Source organism: Atractosteus spatula, chromosome 25, assembly GCF_055471065.1.
Source record: "Atractosteus spatula isolate fAtrSpa1 chromosome 25, fAtrSpa1.hap1, whole genome shotgun sequence".
NCBI classification, from domain to species: Eukaryota; Metazoa; Chordata; class Actinopteri; order Semionotiformes; family Lepisosteidae; genus Atractosteus; species Atractosteus spatula.
The window spans coordinates 12,797,116-12,811,826 of NC_142730.1; the positions used below are offsets into that span (position 1 = coordinate 12,797,116).

At 45.7% G+C, this 14,711-nt stretch overlaps 2 pseudogenes; both read right to left on the bottom strand.

Moving 5' to 3' along the window:
• Positions 1 to 6,310: 6,310 nt before the first annotated feature.
• LOC148815454 (uncharacterized) lies at positions 6,311 to 7,341 on the bottom strand (annotated as a pseudogene).
• An 88-nt stretch (positions 7,342 to 7,429) lies between these two features.
• LOC148815455 (uncharacterized) lies at positions 7,430 to 9,677 on the bottom strand (annotated as a pseudogene).
• Between the last annotated feature and the right edge of the window lie 5,034 nt (positions 9,678 to 14,711).

The following is a 14,711-nucleotide window of genomic DNA, read 5'->3' on the forward strand; positions in this document are numbered from 1 at the left end:
GAAACCCAAATGTAGTCTATACCGGAAAAAAGCGAAACATACTGTAGAAATAGAAATTTTTTTAATTGACAGTTTCCATATTTTAGAGACCCCCCCAAAATTTTGCAAATGGTCTCTTCAGGGGAGCTCATGGCTTATTCAGGGGAGCTAAGCTCCCCCTAGCTCCCCCGTAATTCGCACTACGTGTTACAGTACAAAAAGAGAAGAGGCCAAAACACAACAGAGGAGAGAAACCCAAAACTCCTCAGTAAGGAGAAGAAAAACCTCTGGGGGTCCAAGGTCAACTGGCTGCCCAACCCCTCTGGGCATGCTAACATTATACAATTCAAAAAAAGTACTAAGTGTGGAGTATTAAACCTTCCATCATGTCCTTCTGTGTGACAGTACTCCATGCAGATCCCTGTAGACCAGCAAATTCTCCCTAAACGATAGCTATATTCGCGATGTCCCCCTTGGATCCCTGGCAGTGATGCAACATCCGACTCAGATGGTCCCCAGCCCGGGCACCAACCGGACATGTGGGGAGGAGAATAGGATAGTTTGGTCAGAACAGATGTATCTACCTGGCAGGCCAACACAGAGACACACAATGGCATGTACAGCAGCACCAGCAGCCATAGCTCCAGCAGGCTATGATGTAAGGTGTGAGTAGGCTAGGCTGAAGTAATAGGTTTTCAGTCGGGATTTAAGTCCTGAGATTGACTTGACATCCCGTACGTAGGCTGGCAGATTGTTCCATAAACTAGGGGCCCTGTAGCTGAAGGCTTTACCTCCAGCTGTTATTTTATTAATATGTGGATTAAGAAGAAGACCTGCATTCTGTGATCTAAGTGGGCGACTTGGATTGTATACATTAATCAGCTCCATTAAACAAACAGGCACCTGACCTCTGAGAGCCTTATAAGTAAAAGAACTTTGAAGTCTACCCTGTACCTGACAGGAAGGCAATGGAGAGAGCTACCTATACAGTAGATGTGTTTGTACTTTCTACTCCTAGTAACAAATACACAAAACCGCGTTTTGAATTCGCTGTAAGGTGTTGAAAGTGCGATAGGTGCTCCCTGATAGTAGGGCATTATAGTAATCTAATCTGCTGTATAAAAAGGCATGTATTAGTTTCTCTGTGTCTTGAGTGGAGAGAAGATGCCTTAGTTTTGCAATGTTTCTTAACTGTAGGAAGCACGCCTTTGATACTGCATTAACATGAGAGTTAAATGAGAGTCTTGTATCTAAGATGACGCCTAGATTACGTGCCGAATCTTTGAGGCAAAAGAGTTGAGTGACAAAAGGTTTTCACATATCCGAGTCTTTAATTCATTAATGCAATTAGCTAAAGTTACAATTGACGAGTTGGGTGATTAGTTACCTAACTCTTAGTAACCATTAGTCTAGTTACAATGACTCACCTAATCCAAACGTGGATTTGTGCCAGATCAGTGAAATATTGTAAAAAGGTGGAGATGAGCGGTTTGCTCTGTTTCCATTGGTGTCTGTGGTGACTTAGTCGAGGCATGACTGCGCACAGTATCTAAAGAGGGGGTGGGGCCATGGGGAGGTCAGTCCTGCTGGGATTCACTTTCGGGATTTATATTGCACTCAAGCCAGACGGCTAAATCTCTCCGTGTGTAATTGACTTTATACACTCCAGTCATCTTCTTACAATTATTACTTATTTCATTTTATTTGAAGTTTTATATATTTAAGTCGGTGAAAAATTTATTTGAAGTATTACGTATTTACTTATTTAATTCATGTTCATAACTTTATTTTATTGTTTAAGTTCTGCAAAATAAAAATGTGCTGAAAATGTTCGACATGCACTTCAGTTCAATGTGAAATTTCAAAAATACTAAAGGAACAACACAGTAGCCAACCAACAGTTAATAATAACCTAATAGTTAACTCCAGGCAATAAAAAAGTTGCACTCCTTTTAAACCATGTTCTATTGAAATTATGAGAAAACTATCTATATCGTGATATATATCGTTACCGTGCAAAATTAAAATTATGCTGGGCAAACAATTTTTTTAAGTTAAAAAAAAGAAATCGAAAATATGATACTGTAGCGTTTTGGACCCGGTAGGTCCAAAAGGCTGTGGCTAAAGGCTGTGGAACTCTGCGTGAGCGGCCGCTGCGCCCGCGGAGGCCCCACTGTCGGCCGACTCCGGCCCCGGCTGCTCCTCCGGATCCTCCCCACGGGGCTCCTCCTCCCAGACCCGGTAGGGTGCCAGGCGGTCTCGGTGCAGGACCACCACTCTCCCCCGTGTTCGCAACCGGACCCAGTAGCAGACCTCGGCCACCACCCCGAGGACCTCAGCAGGCCCCTCCTACGACGGCGCCAGCTGAGGTCTGAGGCCTTTGCGGCGGCGCGGGCTGTACCCCCAAACCTAGTCCCCGGGCTGGAAGGCAGGCCCCCTGCAGCGCAGGTCATAGTGCCACTTCTGCCGGACTCCCGCCTGAATCAGGTGGGTCCGGGCAAAGCTGTGCACCTGCCGCAGGTCCCACTTGTAGTCCGGTCCAGCCAGCGGTGCCGAATCATCTCCGGACAGCGGACCGAAGACCAGGTCCACCAGGGTTCGCATTTCCTGGCCCAGCATGAGCAAGGCCGGGGTGCACCCAGTAGATTCCTGGACCGTGGTCCGATGCGCCCAGAGCGCAAGGTGAAGGTGGCCCCCACCCGCTCCATAGGAGCCCCCACCGGGTGTTGTTGGAGGGGGGCCCGAGAGCGCTCTGGGGAACCCTTCTGCACCACGCACACCGCACATATTCGGCAGTACTGCTCCTCGTCCCAGTGGCAGAGACCCCAATAAAAGTGGCCTTGGAAACGCTGCAGGGTTTTCTTACAGCCGAAATGCCCCACGCCCGGCTGGCCGTGCACCGCTCGGAGCACAGCCCCGCGGAGCGACTGTGGCACCACCAGCTGACACCGGATTTCGCCACTGGAGGGTACCCGCCACCCCCGGCGCAGCACCCCGTCCCTTACCTCCAAGGCCTCCCACAGGGAGCAGAGGGCCTTGATGGACTTTGGGTGCGGGGCGAGCTCCTCCGGCACAGGCCGCGCTCCTGCTGCCTTCCAGCGGAGCACCGGCCCCATGTCGGGATCAGCTCCCTGTTGCTGCGCCAGGTCTGACAGGCCCACCCCCAGTGACCCCTCCAGGGCCATGGCCGCAGCGCTCTTCTCCGCCACGGTGTGGACGGCCCCTTCACGCTGCTCCCGCCGGGCGCAGTAGCGGCAGTCCGCGGCCTCACGGTGTGCCGCGAGAGAGCGTCGGCATTGAGATGGCGAGATCCCACACGGTGCGCGACAGTGAAGTCATACTCCTGCAGGACGTCTATCCATCGCGCCATCTGCCCCTCGGGCTCCTTAAAGTGGAGCAGCCAGATGAGGGACGCTTCATCGGTCCTCAACCAGAACTGGGTCCCGAACAGGTACGGCCTGAAGTGGCGGACCGCCGCCATCACCGCCAGCAGCTCGCGACGGGCAACTACACGCTCCTCATCTGGCCCCTCCTGCGCCAACAATACACCCACCCTTGAGTCACTCACGTCGGTATCCAGGATATACAGTAACCGCGGATCGGGGTAGGCCAGCAAGGGGCCCCCCCCCAGGGCTTTGCGTAACCGGCCGAAAGCCGTCTCAAAGCCTGAGTCCCAGTCGAAATGGCGGCCCTTGTTGGTGAGGCGGTGCAGCGGGGCAGCGATGCTGGCGAAGTCCCGGACGAACCTCCAGTAGTACGAGGCCAACCCCAGAAAGCTCCGCAGCTCCGCGGCGGTGTGGGGAGTCGGCCAACCCCTCACTGCAGCGACCTTACCTGGGTCTGTAGCCACCCCTCGCGGTCCAACAACATGTCCCAGGAAGGTCACCTCCCGCCGCAGGAGCTCGCACTTGCGGGGGTTGGGCCTCAGGCCAGCACGGCGGATGCAGGCAAGCACTGTCTGGAGGTTCGTCAAGACCTGGTTGAAACCCCGGGCATGAACCAGCAGGTCGTCCAGGTACAGCACACACTGGTTCCGGGGGACCGATGCCAGCACCCTCTCCATCAGCCTCTCTAACGTCGCCCGGGCATTGTACAGGCCAAAGGGCATGACGGTAAACTGCCAGGGGCCCTGTCCGATGGAAAAGGCCGTCTTCGGGCGAGCATCGGGAGCGAGCAGTACCTGCATGTAGCCGCAGCGGATGTCAAGGGAGCTGAACCAGGTCGTCCCCGTGATGTATCCTCGGCAGGGGGTAGGAGTCTTTCAGGGTGACCTTGTTCAGCTTGCAGTAGTTCACGCAGAACCTCCACGAGCCATCTTTTTTTCGGACCAGTACAGCTGGCGCCGACCACGGGCTCGCGGAGGGCTCAGTCACCCCCACTGCAGACGTCTCCCGTATCTTTTCCTCGGCGGCGGTCCGCTTGGCGTGAGCCATGCGTCCTGGTGGGACGTCGTGTTGGACGAGGGCAGTGCGGGGGCAGTCCTCACCTCTTGCTGCAAAGAGGTCCTCGTTCTGGGCGAGTACCGCCTGGAGCCGCTGCCGCTGGTCCCGATCGAGGCCCTCGCAGCTTCGCTGGTAGAGGTGCTCAACAGCGTGCCTCGCTTCCATGCAACACTTGGCCCGGTCGCTCTCCTGGTCAGCGCCGCTGCAGGGCCAGCCTTTCCCGCATCAGGTCTGGCGCCTCCTCCACACCGAAGCGCAGCTGGAGAGCTGCTGCCAGCGCCACGTATTCGCCTCGGTCCTCCTCCGGGACATCCAGGAGCAACTGGCAGGCCGCTCCTTTCAGTGCCGCCGCCAAGAGGCCGGCCATCTCCTCCCGGCTCCAGCCATTCGTCCGGGCCGCGAGCTGGAACTGCGCCTTGTATGTCTCCCAGGGTGCTTCCCCATCGTAGTGACCGGGTCGCAACAACGCCGCGGGTGTAGGAACAGCTGGCCGGCTCCGGCAGGGAGGGCATCTCCTCTCTGGGGCACCCGCTGGGCGGGAGTAGCGGGCAGTCACCCCAGTTCTACCGGCGGGACCACTACTGAGTAGCCCTGGTAAGGGCTGTGGCCACCTGTCGCACCCAGGAGTTGCTCAGGCTCCGTGTGTGCTGCTGGTGGGCTTTGTCTCTTTTAGGGTCAGCCAGCGCTTGACAGAATCGGCTAGTGTCTGCCACAGGTTGTCCATCCTGCCCGCTTCTGACACCAATGTAGCGTATACAGGTTCTCTCAGGACAAAGGACTAGTCGAGACGCGATAAGTAAACCTAAAACTGAACGCAGGATATGCACACACATGAGGAGACTGATGGAACACGTACAGTACACATCATTAGGGTCGTCCTTACTTAACAACAGGCTATACACTTATATAGCTACACAGGACACTAAAACTACTATGACACTATTTACATATGCAGGGTCAGCTGCTGGTCATCGTGCCTGGAATAATCACAGAATAAGTCCGACTCACAACCCTCGCGCTCCCAGTGGACGACCTTCAGTGATGCATGCCTTCCCCATGTTTATATGGCGCACAGAACTACTTGCAGGCAGTTGACCAAATCAAAGTTGATATCTGTCGAGAGACTGATAGAGAAAATAAAGTACAAATAATATTCACTAAACGCAAGGCATTTGAACTCATCAAATTTGAACTCATCTGCACGTTTCATAAAAATGTCGGATAAAATCCACAAATAACCAAACAAGTCAAACACAAATAAAAAAAAATCAGGTTCTGCAAAGTTACCGCTACCCCAAGAAACGTTTAACTGAAGAGTTAATGACAAAGATTATTTCTAAATCAAGTGCTGACCAAAGTGAGCACTTAGAATTCATCTTCGTCATGAACTGTCCAGTTGTTGTGCAAATAAACTCTGCTGCCATATTGTGACTAAATAACATACAATGCAAAAGTTGTAACATTATTAGACACTAGATGGCAGCAGAGTTCATTGGCACAAGTGCTTGGTACAGAATGCACATGGCTCAAAAAAAGAACGTGTTTATTAAACTGCAACACCATACTTTTTTGAAGGTGAAAAAACATCCATTAGTTTCTCACTCAATATATGAACAATCAGTCTAAAAGACATTCTTGTACCAAAATGACAAAAGTAAAAGTGCAATTTAACCTGAGACTTTTTAATTTCTTAAGTGAAATGATGAACATTCTATCATAAGTTCAGGTGGGTAGCTGCGTCAGCATGCGTAGGCTGCAAAGGAACAAGTAATAGGTTTATTCCATGCTGAAAAAAAGAAGAAAGAGAACACAACGTTTCGGCCGTGGAGCCTTCTTCAGGTGTCACATGTTTCTAATCTGGGTAGTCTGTTGGTTGACAGACTAAAATACTAAATTATGTCTATTACCCATATATTACTTTCCAAAATTTTGTTCATTTCACACCTGAAGTCAGGATAGCTATCATAATGAATAGACACTCTCAAATACCAGCCACATGTATGTGCCATAGGTCTTCTCTCAAATCCTTGCATATCAGTGAAGTCAACAGTTACAGTCTTGCCAAGAAAGAGATCTGAGCCTGTGTTTCCTTCCATCACACTCTCGCAGGTATGTTGTAATATGCTTTGATATTTCCTTTTCCTGTGCATTCATTGTGCAGGGAAACTTCAGTGACCGCATGCTTTTCCTTGCCGTTGGCTGCAGGTTTTCATACACAGTTTCCATTTTCTCAAGGGCTTTGCTGAGGGGAGCGAGTACACTTTCCCACTGTTCGATAACATACTGTAAGCAGGCTCTTGAATAAGGGTTTTGTGAGCCAGTTCTTGCAGAATTTGTTCAATGTTGTGTGCACTTGGCATTCTTCGGCAGCTGTAGTTGTCCAAGATTTCCAGTAATTCATCTTGGTCAGAACTGTTGAAGTCTCTGCGACAACATTCCAAGGTATAACGGTCAGATTCTGAGACATACTTTAGAAAATTGTCAACAAGATCACTCTTCACATATCCAAGAGCTGCCTGTTCCAAGATTACAGGAGCAAGCTTGATGAGCAAATACTTCTCTTTCTGCCAACCAAAAGAAATAATTTTACCTATACTCTGCCACTTTTTCTTGCCATAGTCATGTCAGAGAAATGGTATCTTGAACGTTCTGCCTGTTGTACATTGTTCATAGAATTCATGCCAGAATTCAGAGAGGCAATCTCTGAGAACGCCTCCTCATCATATCCATTCTCATATTGCCCATTTGATAGTAGAAGCTTTACTTGAATTTCTGATTGAGTATATGAAAGGTGTTCCTCAGTGAAATGTTCAATAAGCTCAGATAGTATTTGGCTGCGATAGACAACAATAATTTTTTTGTCTGGTTCCCTGAGTTCTTGTGCCAGAGGCAAAGTGTCTTCTAGACTTTGTTCTCCCATCTCAGAGAGGTCTCCATTGAAAATTGTGATGATATTGCTATCCTCCACATTTTCCCCAGTAGTAGAACTTTGCAGAGCTAAACCGGAATCATCTGTGACATTTGCAGGATAAAATTGTGCCACGTCATCACTGCCTAAGTTCAAATCATTTCCAGTATTTCCAACATAGATGACATCTAATGTTTCTAATTCCAATGGTGGATCAATTTGTGAGTCTATAGAGGGAAACTCCTGTGTGTTTTCCTGTGAGGGACCTGCAGTGTTTGATTCTTGCTGTGTCTCCACACCACCACTGTCATGTTTCTTTTTGGTTGACTGATAGAACCTCATGACAGTTAACTTTAAGGCTTCATATAGAGCTCCCACTGTACTGTCCTCATCTAAGGAAACTTCTTGGTCATTTGTCAGATCCACCTCAAACTCAGAAATATTTCCATGTGCATTCTTTCCATCTGGGAAAAACAAACTTATTGCCTCCGCTATGAGGTCTTTTTTTTCCAGTGCTTTGAAACACTTAACTTTCGTGTTCCACCACCCTTTTTGGTTCTCACCTGGATAAAGCCTCCTTTTCCTTCCTCATACAGCATCCAGCCCAACTCCACTTTCCTTACTTTCCTCTCTGTGTTCACCTCTTGATGAGGAGTGATATTTTCTGGATGCTTATGGTTTTTTCTTTCATTCAGTTTTGACTTCAGTCTATCAAAAAGCTTTCATTTCCCACTGTTGGGCTGTTTTTCGTGTCTCCTACAATATCCCATCACTGCCAATCTGCCTGCATAAGACGGCAAATAATTCCTCATCTGTTCATCTGTCATTAACATCAGGACACTGGCATCAATCTAAAAATGAATAGTGTATTACCAATTTTCAGTTTTAAAATACCATACTTAAAGCATCATTTTATGTGGATCAATATGCTGATACTGGTTTAATGGAAAAGTCCATTCGGGATTGTTGAGGTATAAAGTGAAAATATCTACTATACATGAAAATATCAATATACTGTACAGTACTGTGCAGAAGTCAGAGACCACCCTTGCATTTATTTAATTTCCAGTTAAAACAGCCATTCAGTGCAAATTATTTAGTTTTTGGTGTCAGAAAATAATGCAAGAAACATATCTGACAGAAAAGTACACTAAATATAACATCAAATCAATCAGTATTTAGTTTGTCCACTCTTTACTTTTGTGCACCCTTTTGGCACTTTAAGTCTTCCACCCTTCCACTCAAACAAGTTACAGCTGTGTCCTCCCAACACAAGTTGATCCCAAAACTGTCACTGACATTATATTAGAACACTTTCCATTAAAAGTGACACTAACATTGGGTAGACACTAACATTGGACACTTACTACCCAAACACACCACAGCTGCCTTGCACATATCTTTGTCATGTGCATCTGAAATGGCTAGAGGCGAAATTTCTGATAATATTAGCTATAAAGATAATTCACTTGCGTTAGGAAAATATAAGTCAAAGGAAAATAAGTGAAAAACAAGAGTTTCCAAAACTGGAGTTAAAAATTACTACAATATATAGAGAAAATGGGACTCCTAACAATCGTGCAAGGCCTGGTAGACATCACCATCACATAGACAGAAGTGAATGTTTTTATCACTCCTGCATCAGATCTGAAAAAAATCCACAAGTGTTTCTGTCAATACTTCCATTGTAAGAAGACAACACAATGCAATGGGTCTGAAGGGGTGTGTAGCTGTCAAAAAGTCACTATTTGAAAAGGAAATAGACAGAAGAGAAGAAAATTTGCCCTAGAACACCAAAACTGGACACTTGAGGTAAGTAAGGCTTTATGGACGATGAGTCATTGAGTGGATTTGGATTTGGATCGGCAGAAGCAGAAAATACAACCAACTTCTAAGACTGAACTTTGGAGGTGTTTACAAGAAGCATGAAAAAATATCCCAGTGGATTTATTTGAAAAACTCAAAGAAGGTCTCCTGTAAATAATGGAAGCTGTAATAAAGGCAAAAGGTGGACACACTAAACAATGAAAGATCTGACATTATATTTAGTTGTGTATGCTTTTGTGTAATTTTGTGTTAAATATATGTTTCCTGGAATAATTTCTGACATTGAAAAATAAATTAATTGCATTTAATGGCCGTTTTGACGTGAAATTAAATAAACAAAAGGGTGGTCTCTGACTTTTCACAGTACTGAAAGTGCGGTCAATATCTACAGTAGGTCAGTGGGAGTTAGTTACAATAAACATGAACACATCCATTCTGTTAACTACCTTTACTTCCTTCATTCTTTCGATAGTGGACTCTGGAATGTCCCTCTCCCTGAGGAAATCGATAAGATCCTCCATCCTGCAATTGTGGCCTAGGAAGCACACATGGGACAGTGGTGCAGCATTGATTAGTTAGCATAGTGTAATTACCTAGCCTCCTGTTTGCCCAGACTCCAACAGTATGCATTATAGTACATTTAGAAGTAGTCCAGGACAGGCAATGATGACCAACACTCGCCACAAATTTGCATTCATGTTACTGTGCTGAAATAGCTGCTGGTAAAGTGTTTGCAGGAGCTGCCTTGTACAAACAGACGAAACCCCCACAAGAGTACAGGCCTACTGTTAGTTTTGACTCATTAATTAGGTCGCACTTGAAAAGGTTAAATTGCTCAACCAAAGTAGCTCTTGCATATGTTTTTTTTAAACTTAGCTACGTTAGTCTATGTACAGTTTACGCAGATGTTATTTAAGTCTGTGAAATGTATGAAGATATCAGTAGAATGTGGCACTGTACCTGGACTGAATTGTGAACAGAGGATTTCCTATGCCAGATGAGCAAACTACTGTACTTTCATTGCTGACGCCAGAAGTGACGTCAAAACTGTGAGACTTGAAGTCAGAATTCTGAGATACCATAGCTCGTTTTTTTTACTCCCTGGCGGAAACGGGCTTCCTGTGGTGTGAAACAGATCAGCGGGTCCGTGTTCCCAGTCAGGCTGGAGAACAGCGCCCCGCCCACTGCGCTCCGTCACGGAGGGGGCGGAGCCTAGCAGAACAGACTGAGTGCTAATGGCACCGATCGCGTCTGCATTCATAACTTAGTGTTTAAAATTAATCTTCTTCATCCTAGCGTTAATACTGCATCGGCAGGGTCCGTTTGTCGGCACGCCCGTCTCCATTTGGCGCGGTCATAGGTGTCCTCTGGGGTGACGTTCACTTTCCGCATGTCTTCAGTGATCCGATCCATCCAGCCAGCTCTCACAAGCAATGGAGGCCGTATGCGTAACAATACGCTTTTAATCGTCTTTAATGATTTATACATTTTGGAAAGGTTTCATCTATACAAAACAGTTAAAATAAATTATAAATTTAATAATTATTATACATAATATGAGGTATGAATGACAAATATAGTCATGAATATTAAAATTGCGTTGGAGTCAATTGTTGCACTTTTTTCCACATCTTGTAAAAACTGATAATTTACAAGACTTTGGTCAAATGTGCATTTGATCTGACAAACTAAAATCAAAATATCACAAATTGAAAGTAAACAAGTAAATTATAAAAAATAAATTTGGCACTAGTAAAATAAAATATATCAAATTAAAGTTCTAAAATAATGAGAAATGAAATGTAAAATATACTAAGAAATTTTCCCTTTCCCATCAGCAGCAAAGGCCTGAGCAACGGGCTGCTGGTTCTGCAGAAGCACTCTGTTGCTCCTGAGGAGCTGCACATGGTCCATGTGAGAGGGGAGCTGTGAAAGAGCCCGGGCAGCAGTAAAGAGGCATCGCAGAGCCGTGGCAAAACTGAGCAAATTGCCATATGAACCTTACAAGGAGATGCTCTTACTGCCACAGTCAGTTCTTTCCTAGCTCTAAGGATGTCATAGGAGGAGTCACCCTGGGCTCTGTTATTGGTCCCTATGTTAATGATCAGTAATATATCCTCATTCAGGGCCTGGAGGTGGTACATGTGCTGGTGGGCACTGCGTGTTGTGCCAGGGTGCAGCCACACCTGTTCTGCTGGCATCAGCGTTTCCAGGCCCCACAACATAGAGTCGCTGAGGACATGCACTTTCTTTGGACCTGATGGGAAAAAAGGCATTATCACAAGCATTGCATGGCTACATCATAAGATAAATCTTAAAAGTATATAAACTGTACCTGAACAACATACATATCCAACGAATAACAATGAACAACAGTGTAAAAATCATAACTCACAAGTAACTATAGACAGTGCTGGAAACCAGTTATCACAAGGCACGGGGAAGTTATTTGCATCAGCAGTTATATATAGAGCAGTAATTTCGTATTGCTGGCTCCAGGGATCAACTTTTCTCCAGCCTCCCTGGCGCATCAGCATCAACTACAAGATGTTTTCCTTTTCGTATTCCTCAAAATTATCTGCATCTGACGCACAGTGTTACATTAGCAACTGCCCAAACGTAAGAAACCTAAGCAAAAATCCTCACCTCATTATCCATGTGATCATCTAACAGTGGATAATCAATTAAAGCCACTAACGTCATCATCACCCTCCTCTACACAATCCACAACAAACAACTGTTCTATTTACACGGACTGCCCTGCCTGGCCACCAACATTCACTCCCATCTTCACTGCTCACAAATGTGCTCCATTTTCTTGCCTACAAAGTCCTCTGCACTAGCAGGAAGCAATTCTAAATAACTATTCATATAATCTTTCCACAAAGCAAACCACCACATTTCTAAATCCATCATCATCTTCTTCTTCTTCTTCTTTTTCACAGCCTTAGTCCCAGACTGTCCTGGGGTCAGCTGCTTTGGTTGCTCTTCTCCACTTGTCTCTGTCGAGCACATCTTCCTCACTCACTTCACATACCTCCATATCTTTTCTCACACAATCTATCCATCTCTTTCTAGGCCTGCCTCTTCCCCTGTTACCTTCCACCTCAGATTCCATTACCCTCTTTGTTACTTCCTCAACGTCCCTCCTCATGACCATACCACCGTAACCTCGCCTCTCGCATCTTCTCAACTACATCCACCACCCTACATCGTCTACGGATTTCTTCATTTCTGATCTTATCCTTCATTGAAATCTGCAGAATCCATCTCAACATCCTCATTTCAGTTCTTCTCATCAAGTTCTCTTCCCTCTTTCCAACAGCCAAGCATTCAGCTCCATATAGTAGTACAGGTCTAATCACAGTCTTGTACATTTTGCACTTTAACTTTCTAGGAATTTTCCTGTCACAGATTATTCCAGTTATTTCCCTCCACTTGTTCCATCCAGCTTTCACTCTTTGTTTTACTGCCTCCAGTGTTTCTCCTCCCTTTACCAGTTTTGATCCAAGGTATTTAAAGCCATCAACCTGTTTCAGTTTTCCTCCATTTGTCTCCTCAACATTGGTCATAGTATCTCCTCTTCTCTTCATTACCATTATTTCTGATTTTTCTGCATTCATTTTCAGTCCACCCTTTTCCAGACTCCCCTGCCATTTGAACACTTTCTCCTGTAGTTCTACTTCTGAATCTGCCATCAGTGCCACATCATCAGCAAAGATGAGTTCCCAAGGCACTTCTGTTCTTACCTCCTCTGTCAGTGTGTCAATAATGTTTATAAAAAGGAAAGGACTTAGTGCTGATCCTTGGTGTACTCCAACTGTGATTTCAAACTCTTTTGTCTCTCCCCGTTGTGTGACCACCTTCATAGTTGCAATCTCTATAGGTTGCTTGAACTAACTTCACCATGCTTTCTGGTACTCCTTTCTTCCTCAAGCACCAATACACCACCTCTCTGGGCACACAGTCATATGCCTTCTCCAAGTCCAGAAAGGCCACATACAGCTTTTTCCCTTTCTCAAGTGTCTTCTCCTGTAACTGTCTCATCACAAAAATGGCATCTGTTGTGCTTTTCCCCGCTGAGAATCCAAATTGTGAGTTGTGGATCCTGACTATCTTCCTGAGTCTCTTGTCCAGAATTTTTTCCAGGATTTTCAATCCACGTTCCAGAAGTTGTATTCCTCTATAGTTTTTACACTCTATTGGGTCTCCTTTCTCCTTGTAGATGGTAACCATACTGCTTTTTGTGCATTATTCTGGAATTCTCTCTTCCTTTGCAATATTGTTTAGCAATCTCGTCAGCCACTGAATCCCCTCTTCATCGAGGTTCTTAAAGTGTTCTGCTGCTATTCCTGATGGTCCAGTTGCTTTGCCCACTTTCATCTCTTTGATAGCTTCTGTCACTTCCTTTACTGAAATGTCTTGGATTGGTCCACACACTATGTCTGCCTCCACTAGGTTTTCCCTCTCATTTTCTACATTTAACAGATTTTTGAAGTACTCCAGCCATCTTTGCTTGATCTGAATTTCTTTAATCAAGACTCTGCCTTCTCCATCCTTGAGTACTGCCACCCGGATAATATCTTTTTTCTGTCTCGCTCTATGTTTAGCAATCATGTAGATTTGGTCCTCTCCTTCCTTTGTTTCAAGTTTCTCATACCATTCTTTCCAGGCTCTTTCCTTTGGTCTTGCTACACTTCTTTTTGCTACCTTCTTTAGTCTCTTATATTCTTGTAATTCTCCAGTGCCATCTTTCAGTGCCTTGTATGCTTTTTTCTTTTCCTTCGGTGTTTCCTGAACTTCCATATCCCACCACCACTCTTCATTTTCCCTTGGTCTGCCTCCTCTTGTCTTTCCACAAACCCTGGTAGCAGCCTCTTCTAGGATGTGGCTCATCTCAGTCCACTCTTCTTCAACTGAAGGCTCCTCTGTTTCCTCTGTGTTGTTTTTCATTTCTCTCACCAGCCTGTTGAAATCTACTGTGTTTTCTCTCAGTTTCCACACTTTTGTTCGTGCTGGGTGTTTTCTCTGCTTTATTCTTCACTCCTTCAGTATTGTGATGTCCATCACCAGTAGCCTGTGTTGTCTGGTAACAGCCTCATAGGGCAGGACTTTAGTATCTTGGACTTTCGCTCTATCAATTCTTCTCACTAATATGTAGTCTATTTGGGTATGGCCTCCACTCCTGTATGTCACCTTTTGCTCATAATTCTTCGTGAACCCTGTGTTCACTGCAAACAATTCAAGAGTTTGGAGTGTTTCTAGTAGCCTTCCTCCTTCTTCATTTCTCTCTCCAAGCCCTCTCTGACCATGTTCATCTGGATAATCTGGGCATTTCTCTCCTATATGCGCATTGAAGTCTCCTCCAATTACCACCATTTCATTTCCTGGGATTCTGCTAACCACTTCTTCGAGATCTTCCAAGAAGCTATCCTTTTCCTCCTGTGGTCTTCCTACCTGTGGTGCATATACAGAGATGATATTCCACAACCCACTCTCAAAAGCCACCTGTACATTGATAATCCTGTCTGAGTGTCTAACCACCCTCACTATCT